We start from the raw sequence: 12,671 nt of genomic DNA, 5'->3' as shown, positions 1-12,671 counted from the left end.
CCACCATTCAAATAAATTGCACGTGGGCACTTCCTGTGTTTTTGCCAAGTCATGCAGGAACTGCCCACATACAATTTATTTGAATGGTGGCAAATACATGGTTCGTGGACAGCCATTTTTTAGCTAATTATACATTTTAAAGAGTTGTATGTTGCACAAGTGTGTTCCATTGAGTATGTTAAGTGTTATACAGGGTGTATTATTGATAATGTTTCATATACATGCTACTAAAGTCATACAGAGGCCAGTACCAATCGACTTGGTGCCGAGTCTCTAAGACGTAAATAGCACTTCTTACGAGGGCCAATCAGGTTGATGCACTTGCGGAGAGATGCCATTGGAAAGAGCGACCTCGAAAATGGGGGGATAGGACTCGGTTTCGTGCGTCTGCCACCTTCCCTGCAAAGGTTACGGCAATCCCACATGAGTGTGGTGGTTTTTATCTCTATATCACTAATGCCTGACCCCAAGCCTGCCATGGGGCCCCAAAAAACCTCCCCACACATCTATACCAGTCGACTCTAAACGCCCCGAAATGCGCTCCTAGCACGGTCCCCCGGCGTGCCCCCTAGAAACCCGCCCTCGCTGGACTTAGAATCCGGCTGTCAATTCTCGCTACGGCCCGCAACATATATGGTGCGGGCCATAGCGAAGCCCCGTACAATTTATTTGAATGGTGGCAAATACATGGTTCGTGGACAGACATTTTTAGCTAATTATACATTTTAAAGTGTTGTAACTTGCATAAGTGGGTTCCATTGAGTATGTTGAGTGTTATACAGGGTGTATTATTGATAATGTTTCATATACATGCTACTAAAGTCATATAAATAAAGAGTGTGGCAATTTTTCCTCAAAAAATGTCTAAGTCCAAAAGAAAGGTCCCATCTGCAGCTTATTTAATGGACGCCAAATACATGGTTCATGGACAATCATTTTAATGCAAATAATACAGTATTATGAGTTGTAACTTGCTCAAATGGGTTTCATTGAGTATGTGGAGTGCTATACAGGGTGTTTGATGGATAATATTGCATGCAAATAGCAAGAAAAGCCATACAAATGACCGTCCACGAACCATGTATTTTCCACCATTCAAATAAATTGCACGTGGGCACTTTTGTCTTTTTGCTGTCTTGAAGGAAGTGCCCACGTAACATTTATTTGAATGGTGGCAAACACATGGTTCGTGGACAGCCATTTTTTAGCGAAATATACAATATTTTGAGATGTAAGTTAAATAAATGGGTTCCATTGATGATTTTGAGTGATATTCTTTATGATTTATTTATAATTTTGCATAAAAATAGCAAGAAAAGCTATACAAATGACCGTCCACGAACCATGTATTTTCCACCATTCAAATAAATTGCACGTGGGCACTTTTGTGCCATCTTGTAAGAAGTGCCCACGTACAATTTATTTGAATGTTGGCAAATACATGGTTCGTGGGCAGTCATTTTTTAGCTAATTATACATTTTAAAGAGTTGTATGTTGCATAAGTGGGTTCCATTGAGTATGCTGAGTGTTATACAGGGTGTATTATTGATAATGTTTCATATATATGCTACTAAAGTCATATAGAGAACAGTAACAATCGACTTGGAGCCGAGTCTCTAAGACGTAAATGGCACTTCTTACGAGGGCCAATCAAGTTGAGGCACTTGCCGACCTCGGAGAGACGCCATTGGAAAGAGCCCCCTTGAAAATTGGGGGGTAGGACTCGGTTTTGTGCCTCTGCCGCATTCCATGTAAAAGTTATGGCAATCCCACATGAGCGTGGTGGTTTTTATCCCTATATTCCTAATGAATGACCCCGAGCCTGCCATGGGCCCCAAAAAAAGCTCCCCACACACCTATACCTGTCGACTCCAAACGCCCCGAAACGCGCTCCTAGCACGGTCCCCCGGGGCGCCCCCTGGAAACCCACCCTCGCTGGACTTAGAATCCGGCTGTCAATTCTCACTACGGCCCTCATCATATATGGTGCGGGCCATAGCGAAGTCCCGTACAATTTATTTGAATGGTGGCAAATACATGGTTCGTGGACAGCCATTTTTAGCTAATTATACACTTTAGAGAGTTGTTAGTTACATACATGCAATAAAAATGATATTAAAGTCATATAGATAGATAGATAGATAGATAGATCGATACATAGGTGACATATTGAGAACTGCACTGTGCAAAATTGCTTAAAAGTGTATGTTTTTTAACAAAATCACAGACAGTTTAAATTTTTGCCGTGAAATTTTTGGACTTTCTCTGATTCTCTCAAAAGTCACACCATAGAGAGAGGAGAATGAAGAGCACACTGACACTGTCCCTTTGGATCTCAAGTGCACCTGCTAGGATAAATCACCATACTTACCTGTTGTTTCAGCACCTCCAGGGGCCTGGGGCAAGTTGTCAATGCGGTGACACACACACCCTCCTCGGTTACAGTCACTCTCACGGTCAACATGGATCAAAAGCTCATCCAGACTGCACTGACTTAGTTATTTTACACAAAATACTCTTTATTCCAGGCACTTTGTGCTATTTTGTCATGCCCAGAGGAATCACACAGCTCGTATAAGGTCATATACACTGTCTCCCCATTGAAATCAATTGAACCTGACCCTTTCCCCATGGACATCAATTAAATCAGAAAAAAAAAAATTCAACATCACTTTTTTGACATCCAGGCAGTACATAGAGCTGCTTCATGCCCGGCAAGGTGCACCCTCTCGGACTCAGCCGGTTCGGCGGAGGTTCTGGTTCTTATACCCTCTCCCAAAATTACTTAGTCATTTTTTCAACATCACTTTTTTGACATCCAGGCAGTACATGGAGCTGCTTTATGCCCACCAAGGTGCACCCTCTTGGCCTCACTCTCAGTCACTGCTCACCGCCCGTCTTAGCAAGCTGTATGTATGTGACTAAGCGGCAATATCGTCTGGTTAGGAAACAAGCCAAACCAGACCATATTAGTTAACCCTACAACCACTGGCTAAGAACAGAACTGGCCATCCATTTTCGAGAGGTTTACGTTATTTAATAATGTCCGGCTTAAGTCTCCAAAGATCGAAAGGACAATGAATAGAAGAGGATTTAGAGTAATCAATTACCTAAAAATGTTAAATTAAAAGAATGATCAGAAATTAGAGCTTAAATCTAAATTAGAGGTCAAATTAAAATTGGAGTCAGATAAAATTAATAACGGAAAAGTGTGAATTAACATTAATTGCTTCATCGCTCAGAAAAGACAGAACAATGCAGAGACCTTCAAGGGCAATTTATTGAAGTTCCACTTAACGGATAGAAAATTATCCCTTTTTATAACTGCTAAACAAAATTAAAATCAAAGAACATGATTAACACAAATAAACCTTGTTAACTATAAAAACATAACTGAAAAACAAATAATAAAAACAAGGAACATGACTTTGATTAACCAAAATAATAAACTTTATAAACACAACTTGGTATTGGTAACTTACTCCCGACTCGGGGAGTGACAAAAAATAACAATACAGGTCTCTTTCGAGGCCCTGTAATTGGAAGGAGCGTATCCAAAAACCCATGGGTGAAGACCCACTGATGGTCGAGGTCACCTCCTGCTGGCATGAAACAGGACACAGCAGATTCTTGACTTTGTTTTGTCTGCCGAGTCCCCAAAGCTGGGTTCAGTGGGAACCACCATATTGCTTAACTATATGTGCAACAGTAGTTGCAAGGGTGGGATGAACATGCGGCCAATCCTTGTAAAACACAACTGCCAAAAAAAAATATAATAAAATAAAAACAAAAGAACATGTTTAACAAACAATACAACTTGTTAACTATAAAAACACAACTGCAAAACAAATATAAAAAAGGAACATGAATACAAAACTATATACACATGAGTTCTCATCTCGCCATCCTTTAACCACAGATGCTTGATGTTTTTTTCGTTTTTTTTTTTTTGGGTGATCCACATTTAAGAGCTTCTTGATCAAATCTTTGGCTTCATTTGAAACCACCTTCCACTAAGAATGAACGAAGTGATAGTGGCCGTTAATGATCTCTTCGCATACAGTCACTGCACCGCCTTTGTCCTGTGTTAAAAGACTGGGGCAATGTTGGCTCAGCAGTTAAGCCTCTGGGTTGCTGAACAGAAGGTCAGGGTTTCAAGCCCCAGCACTGCCAAGATGCCACTGTTGGCCCCTTGAGCAAGGCTGTTGACCCTATCTGCTTCAGGGGTGGCATATCATGGCTGACCCTGCAGTCTGACCCCAGCTTAGCTGGGATATGTAAAAAAAGAATTTCACTGTATATGTGCAATTGTATAATGTGTGATAAATAAATACAATTATAATTAAACTCCACAATCCAACTAATTTATCGTGAAACGTATGGCACAAGAGGGAGAGGGTGAACCATCATCCAAGAGAAGACCTGTTTCTTGATGTTCCCACACTTTTTTTCACATTTTCTGGTGGCCTTATTGCGCCGAGGTGAAATTCTTGGACCGGCGCAAGACGGACCAAAGCATTTGCCAAGAATACGATGCCGACCCCTCAATCCGGTGGTGTTATTCCCAAAAACCACGAGTCTTTGGGTTCCGGGGGAGTATGAATTCTGGTGCAAGATAGGTGGGCGTTCCACATAGTGGACCAGAATAAAATCAGTCTTATATGTGGAGAGCATGAAGACAGACACATGCTGTCTTCATGCTCTCTGTTTGTGCACTTTTTTCTTTAAAACACTTTATCAAAAGTCAAATAATTTATATAAACTCTTAACACACCGTGAAGGATATGTTTAAGAGACCTAGAAAAATAATATTTAACCATTCTAACTAAAGGCATATAGTCATAGCAGTATTTGTATTAGTACACATTTACCTTAAATATATCTAATAACATATTTCTAAATTATGGATATATTACTTCAAATAAATTTTCTCTGCAAGTCTTTGTCCTGGGCTCTGTATCTAAGAATCCAAGTGAAGGGCCACCACATCCAAGGAAGGCAGCAGGCGCGCAAATTACACACTCCCGACTCGGGGAGTGATGAAAAATAACAATACAGGTCTCTTTCGAGGCCCTGTAATTGGAATGAGCGTATCCTAAACCCATGGGTGAGGACCCACTGATGGTCGAGGTCACCTCCTGCTTGCATGAAACAGGACATGGCAGACAAGATAGAAAGTCAGGAATCTGCTGTGCTCTGGTAGCGGAACCTCATGTCGTAATTCTGACCGTAAACGATGATGACCTGCGATCTGGGAATTGACGGAAGGGCACCACCTGTTGTGCTGGATCTTGTTAATCAAGCAGCACTATGCCATCCTATGTGTTAAATCAGACATAGATGATGTCCCATGCAAGAATGTGAGCGGAGCGTTAACTTTGAAAAAACCAGTGTCCAAAGGACGCTGCGTAACGCCCAAATACCACACCTAGAAATAATGGAATAGGACTCCTGCCCATTATGATCAAAATGATGATTTTCCTGGGTGGACTTGATCAGTATGGAGATGATGGCGAGTTCCCCTACTGCTGGCATGATGACTTTGTGGAGGATGTGCTGTTTTGGCCATGTGTGTGAGAGTCTTCAAACACATCGCAGCAACAGTCATACAAGAGCAGAAAGATTATCGTTGGGGAGATGAGGTCGGCAAATTAGATTCTCTCAAAAGTGAGAGACAGGACATGGCAGACAAAACAGAAAGCCAATAATTTGATGAGGTCTGGGAGCGGAACCTCATGAATCCTGGGGCAAGATAGATGCTAGAAATAATGGCATAGGACTGCTGTTCTATTTTGTGCTGGCACAATGAGCGACAAGGGCTGCTGCAATAAGAAACCCCTCATTGGCAACAGTCAAATTAAATCAGCAAATGAGGATATTCAAAAACAACCACTGCATCCAGGTCTACTGATTTGAATTAAGTTTTCATTATTTTAATTTTTTTTTCATTATATCTATATTTTTTCTATTACATTTTTTCTATTTATTTTATTACCTATATTTTTTATGTTAATTGTATTATATCGTAAGCACCGGGGCTCTGATGCGGGAAGACGCCGCCAGCGTGACGCGTGGCCCGGACCACCTCTCTGACATTGCTCGCCTGATCCGGGCGTTCAAGCTGTCCTGTCTGGGGACCAGGCCGTCCTCCAAGGGCCGTGACAATGCCACCAAGAAAGCAAAGCGGGTCACGGCGTTCTTCGAGTGGTGTGCCGGGAAGGGGGAGCGTGGTTCGTCACGGACCTTTCGCTGCCGGACGAGGTGCGAGGGTGGGTACAGGCATTAGCGGAGAGGGGCCTCGCGGTCACCATGGCCAGACACTACCTGCTCGACCTTCGCCTCTTCTGCTCCTTCATAGAGGACAACACCGACAAGCGGGAATACTTCACTGATGCCGCCGTGAGGCAGCTCCGGCGGGTATGCAAGCGGCAGATGGCCCATCTGAGAGCGGAGCTGGTGGTCCACAGGTGCGACGCACGGGCTGCCAGTTCCAGGTGGGTCATTGACGTGGCCACCTTGAGGCGCTACTGGCGGTGAGCTCGGGACAGGGTGCCCGCTCTCCTGGAGCGACTGCGTGAGTCGCCCAGCCCGAACAACTTCCGCGTCGCTCAGGGAATGATAGCGGGGTACCTTATCATCAGCTTGGGTCACCGCCGGTGCGTCATGGTAAACATGACCGTGGAGGAGTTCCGGGGGGCCAGCGCGTTGGACAATGGCGAGAGGGTGGTGGCGGTCAGGCACCACAAGACGGCGGCCTTCTTTGGGAGAGCCAATGTGGCTTTCGACCCGGAAGAATTTAACTGGGTGTCTGAACTCATAGAGCTTCAGGCGAGGTCTCTTTTGCTGGAGCGTCCGGAGTTCAGAGAGCATCTGTGCCCGGAAAGCCTATAATTTCATACCTATATTTTTTTATGTTAATTTGTTTTATTTTTTTTTATATTTATTTTATTATTATCTATTTTTTTTATATATATTTATTTTATTATTATCTATTTTTTTAATTAATTTTTTATATTAATTTTTATTATATCTATATGTTTTATATTACATTTTTTCTATTTATTTTATCTACATTTTTATATTAATTGTATTATTATATCTATAATTTCATATTTACCTATATTTTTTATGTTAACTGTATTATTATATCTATAATTTCATACTTACCTATATTTTTTATGTTAATTTTTTTATTTTTTTTATTTTTTTATATTTATTTTATTATCTATTTTTTATTAATTTTGTATATTAATTTTTATTATATCTATATTTTTTATATTCATTTTGTTTGATTTAGATTACGGATTTTGGCTAGTGCCCAATACACATGGATGTATGTAAAAATCAAATGGGCGTATCTCGGGTTGCGTTATTTAGCGCGCTTACCTGCCATGCAAAAAAACGCATTCATTTTAAATGTGTCTTCCGGGGTGGCCCAAACGATGGATCTAAACATATTGGACCACAGATTAAGGATGACATGTGTCAGCAAACCTGGACTGGAGCTTTACACACACACCCTGATCAAACTGATATTTTTAAGAAACAGGACGAGATGCACATTTTTCAGTCTGATGGAAAACATGAAAACGTGTCCGTCTTCATCCTGTCCACATACCAGACTGATTTTACTCTGGTACACTATGATCAAAATGATGATTTTCCTAGGTGGACTTGATCAGTATGGAGATGACGGCGAGTTCCCCTACTGCTGGCACGATGACTTTGTGGAGGACGTGCTGTTTTCGGCAAATTAGATTCTCTCAAAAGAAAGAGACAGGACATGGCAGACAAAATAGAAAGCCAATAATTTGATGAGGTCTGGGAGCGGAACCTCATGAATCCTGGGGCAAGATAGATGCTAGAAATAATGGCATAGGACTGCTGTTCTATTTTGTGCTGGCACGATGAGCGACAAGGGCTGCTGCAATAAGAAACCCCACATTGGCAACAGTCAAATTAAATCAGCAAATGAGGATATTCAAAAACATCCACTGCATCCAGTTCCGACCGTAAATGATGCAGACCCACGATCTGTGGCGTTATTCCCATGACCCATTAGCAGTCATCTCATGCGTGTGGAGGGCAGTCAGAGAGCCCAGTACCATGAGGACCTACACACCAGAAGGCATAGTGAGTTTGCCCTACGAGTCCCCAAAGTTCAGTGGGAACCACCATATTGCTTAATTATATGTGCAACAGTAGTTGCAAGGGTGGGATGAACAGGCGGCCAATCCTGACCATTATAACCTTGGAGACATAGGATGGGCATCCTGTCCAGTCCGTGACCGAAAAACTGAGGAAAAGTATCTAAAATATCTTCACCTACTGCTGGCACGATGACATAATGCAAGAAATATTACACATAACCACTCATGCCCAACCGAGAGAGCGGTCAAGCCCAACCGAGAGAGCGGTCAGTCTCCAGGTAATGTCCCATGGTCCTTTTAAGGAAGGGGACAATGTGACACTAAAATGCATGGCAGACAGAAACCCCCCTCCTAAAAGCTACAGACCACATTTTTCTGGAGGAGAGACTCCTTTTTTAACAACAGTGACGGAATATGAGCACACCAAAAGATCTAAAAGGGATCTCTGGGCCCAAACTTTAGAGAGGCTCAAAGGTCTACTGATTTGAATTAAGGAGTTTTAATTATTTTAATTTTTTATTATTATATCTATATTTTTTTTATATTAATATCTATTTTTTTTATATTTATTCTATCTATATTTTTTTATTACATATTTTCTATTTATTTTATTATCTATATTTTTTATGTTAATTCTATTATTATATCTATAATTTCATACTTACCTATATTTTTTATGTTAATTGTATTATTATATCTATAATTTCATACCTATATTTTTTATGCTGTCCACATACCAGACTGATTTTACTCTGGTACACTATGATCAAAATGATGATTTTCTTGGGTGGACTTGACCAGTATGAAGACGACGGCGAGTTCACCTACTGCTGGCACGACGATATAATGCAAGCAATTTTCCACACAGCCACTCATGCCCAACGGAGAGAGCGACAAGGGCTGCTGAAATATTTGGCAGACGCTTTTATCCAAAGCGACTTACAAAAGAGGCAAACATAAGCAAATCATCTTAAGGAGCCAGTGGTACAAAAAGTGCCATATTACAAAGTTTCACTATCATCAGAATAGTAACGTAAAGTGATTAAAGTTCTACAAAAAATGTTTATTTTTTTGTGACTGGTTAAGTGCTCATGGATAAGATGTGTTCTTAGCCGTTGTTTGAAGACAGAAAGGGAGTCAGCTTCACGTATGGAGTTGGGAAGGTCATTCCACCAACGTGGTATGATGCAGGCTGTAGAAAGGTCCAGCAGAATCAGGACAGATGATCTGGATTCCGCTTTCGCCTGTCTCAGCGACAGCAGGGCAGTCTCAGTGGAGTGTCCACTTTTGAAGCCTGACTGATTGTCATCCAGCAGCTTGTTCTGTGAGAGATAGGCAGAGATTTGATTGAAAACTGCCCTTTCAAGTGTTTTTGCCGTGACTGGTCTGTAGTGTTCTATTTGTGTGGGGTTAAGTGCAGGTTTCTGCAGCAGCGGAGTTACACGAGCTTGCTTAAATGTCATGGGAAAAGTGTCGATATGCTGGATCTTTAGATTTACGCCGTCTCCTCTCAGCTGCCCTGAGGTCAGTCCAATGTTCACGAAGGACGTCAGAGAGCCAGGGTCTGGGTGGAGTAGTACGTGCTGGCCTAGAGGAGAAGAGGACAGATGTTGTCTAGTGTGTCTGTGGCAGTGTTTACATCATGGGTGGAAAATACATTTTGTGATGAAATAAAAATAACCTGTCAGTAGTACCACTGTTGTATCCAGGCCGAATTCTCTCATAGTACACCCGAAATCACTGTGGAAACAAGAAAGACTGTTACTTGAGTGTAAAACATTGTAAGCAGTATACACTTTGAATCATACTAAAACTTACAGCTTCCTCCTCCTGCGTCAAGGCAAATGCAACGATCTGCATGGTCGCCGTTTTGCGTTTGCTGATGCCAGCCACTAGCCTGCCATTAGATGCCTTCCTGTTCACCATCTCTGAGACCTGAAAAACATTGAAATCTTTAAATTTACTAATGCATACATATCCAAATAACCATTACAGCACATGACAGGGACAAACTCCTTCTAGCTGTTTAAATAGATGAGCTTACAGTCAAGCCTTCCACAGCTCCTGGGCACTGAAAATGACAGAAGACCACGATTGCTTCACAGTAGTGACGTCGTCTTGTCAATATTGTCCACCTCGGCACCTGAGATTAACTGCACAAAGATGTTTAGGAAGTCTGCCTTCGCAACCCGCAAAATCTCCCGGCACTCTCTTGATGCTGCGTGAGCCCTCAACAAATCAATCGTACATAGATTAAACAAAAAATAGAGAAAAAGAGAGACAGGTTATTAAAAACACCACACTCAGGACTGTAGTAGTAAACAACAATAACATTAGTAATAAAAGGACAAAATAAAATGAACAACAAAGGCTTTCTTTCGCACACTGCCTGTGAGTTGGACTTTGAACCAGGCTTGCGCGGGGTTTCCAGCATCTCCTTGTAAGTCTGTCATTTGTTACGGAGCTGTGGGTTTGTCTGCTCCAGATCCAGTCTTGTCTTCAAATAGTCCAAGAACCTGATCAGAGGTAGAGACAGCAGTGTAAAGGCGAGAGGGTGAAAGAGAATGGAGGTTATGGCGAAAGGAAACCAAAGGTGGAGTCTTTTTTAATGTAGATGGGAGAGTCATGTTGAATTGAACAAAGTAGTGTTCGGAGACATGTGAAGGAGTAACAAGAGTATTTGAGTTGGTACAGTTACCTGTAAAAATGAGGTCCAGCTGGTTGCCCAATCTGTGAGTTGCTGTAGTGCTTAGTCTTTCCAAGTGAAATGAAACCGGTCAAACCTGTGGATCGAGGGATGTGAGAGGAGTTGTTGTTGTTGTTGTTGGAGAGAACAGCAGGTGTTGCTGTATCCTCTGGACGTATCCATGTTTCTGTTAGTGCCAGGATACTGAGGGTGGACTGTGTGGCGAAGGCTTGAATGAAGTCAGCTTTGTTCACAGCTGACTGGCAGTTCCAGAGTCCCACTGAGAAAGAGAGTGGAGCAGGTGCTGAAGTGCAAAGTAAACAAACAGCACAAGTTCAAGACAGTAAACAAACAGCACCAGTCTAGCAGTGAATACCACTCTTAAACAAAGTAAAACAATGAAATAAACACACTTGCACGCAACTGCAGACTCCTGTGGATAGATTCGCTTCTCCTGGAATGACTATGGATCCAGCGGTTTAAATATATTAGCTCGCACTGCTAACGCATTGATGCTACTTTGCGCAACAAAGATAGTCACGTGGGCAACCGAAACTACGGGTCACGAGAGGTGACACACGCAAATTCAGTACACCGCAGGTAAATTATGATAAACTTTAGCAATAAATAATACTCTAAAACAAGTGAAGCAATGTTTATAGACACTAAAAACAACGATGTGGCGCGCGCACACCAACACACGTTTAAGCGATGCGAGTTCAAGACAGTAAACAAACAGCACAAGTCTAACAGTGAATACCACTCTTAAACAAAGTAAAACTATGAAATAAACACACTTACACGCAACTGCAGACTCCTGTTGATAGATCACTTCTCCTGGAATAACTATGTATCCCGCGGTTTAAATATATTAGGTCGCGTTGCTAACGCATTGATGTTACTTAGCGCAACAAAGATAGTCACGTGGGCAAATTACGGGTCGCGCGAGGTGACAAGCGCGGGACCAAACGCGACTTCAGTACACCGCAAATAAATTATGAATGCCTTTTCAATTAGTTGCATAAAAATAATTTAGCCTACTATTGGCTTGATAACGATTACTTCTGTTTCAAGTGCTTAACTACATACTTTTTTATTCTAAATGTATAACTGGAGACTGCATAAATGAAAAGAGATATATTTTGTTTGTATAGCCTAGCTTTCAATAAAATAAACATCTAAAACAGAAAAATAAACTGTGAAAAGCATATAATTTCCTTTCATTGGTTATAATGCTTTGCACAATGTATTTTGTTCCAAAGCAGCTAAATTGCAGCATATATTGCATTAAAATTCCACCTGTGAGCAAAGACTGGGAAATAAAATGAATGCATTAATAATTCCATTTGATAATTTATAAAAGTATATATGAACATCAAACATCTTCCTACCAATGAACCACTGTCCTGTGGAGGCTGTGAAACAGAGTGGAAAAGATAATTATTTTGAAAAATAAAAAATAATAATATTTTGCTTATTTACTTGTGGCTTTTAATTTAAGATTATAGTGAATGGAAAAACGCTACAGTACTATCACAGCAAACACCTTACGATTTTTGAGCAATTTAAAACAATAATGAATATCATCAGAGCAGAGAAATAATGACAGACAAGTAGTTTAAATGACAAAACAGAACATTTACTTATTTGAAAACTCAAGTGTACATGAAAAACGCTCCAAACGAAAATGCACAGAGAACATTTTACATAGAACACAGAATCAAGATTTAACATCACACTTAAAAGAAAAGTTTCAAAAAGTCCAATAGTCCTAAAGGAAAAAAAAAGGGCTAGGCCAAATATAAATGCAAAATACAGAGCATGCAACACAGAA

General features: G+C 41.1%; 1 long non-coding RNA gene across 6 annotated transcripts; it reads right to left on the bottom strand.

The window, feature by feature from the left end:
• Positions 1–3,263: 3,263 nt before the first annotated feature.
• Positions 3,264–11,776, bottom strand: LOC127440916 (uncharacterized). Of its 6 annotated transcripts, XR_007897226.1 has the most exons (7): positions 11,251–11,406; positions 10,850–11,141; positions 10,538–10,667; positions 10,196–10,380; positions 9,970–10,086; positions 9,846–9,891; positions 3,264–9,739 (listed from the first exon to the last, which is right to left on the bottom strand). It is a non-coding gene; the product is annotated as an uncharacterized LOC127440916 (long non-coding RNA). The 6 variants fall into 6 exon arrangements; XR_007897222.1 differs by lacking the exon at positions 11,251–11,406 and adding an exon at positions 11,639–11,776 and having other exon boundaries at positions 10,196–10,667; XR_007897225.1 differs by lacking the exon at positions 11,251–11,406 and adding an exon at positions 11,639–11,772 and having other exon boundaries at positions 10,196–10,667; positions 10,850–11,117.
• Between the last annotated feature and the right edge of the window lie 895 nt (positions 11,777–12,671).

Source organism: Myxocyprinus asiaticus, chromosome 5 (assembly GCF_019703515.2).
Source record: "Myxocyprinus asiaticus isolate MX2 ecotype Aquarium Trade chromosome 5, UBuf_Myxa_2, whole genome shotgun sequence".
NCBI classification, from domain to species: Eukaryota; Metazoa; Chordata; class Actinopteri; order Cypriniformes; family Catostomidae; genus Myxocyprinus; species Myxocyprinus asiaticus.
Note: the sequence above shows the minus strand (reverse complement) of the source record. Positions and strands in the feature narration are given on the sequence as shown.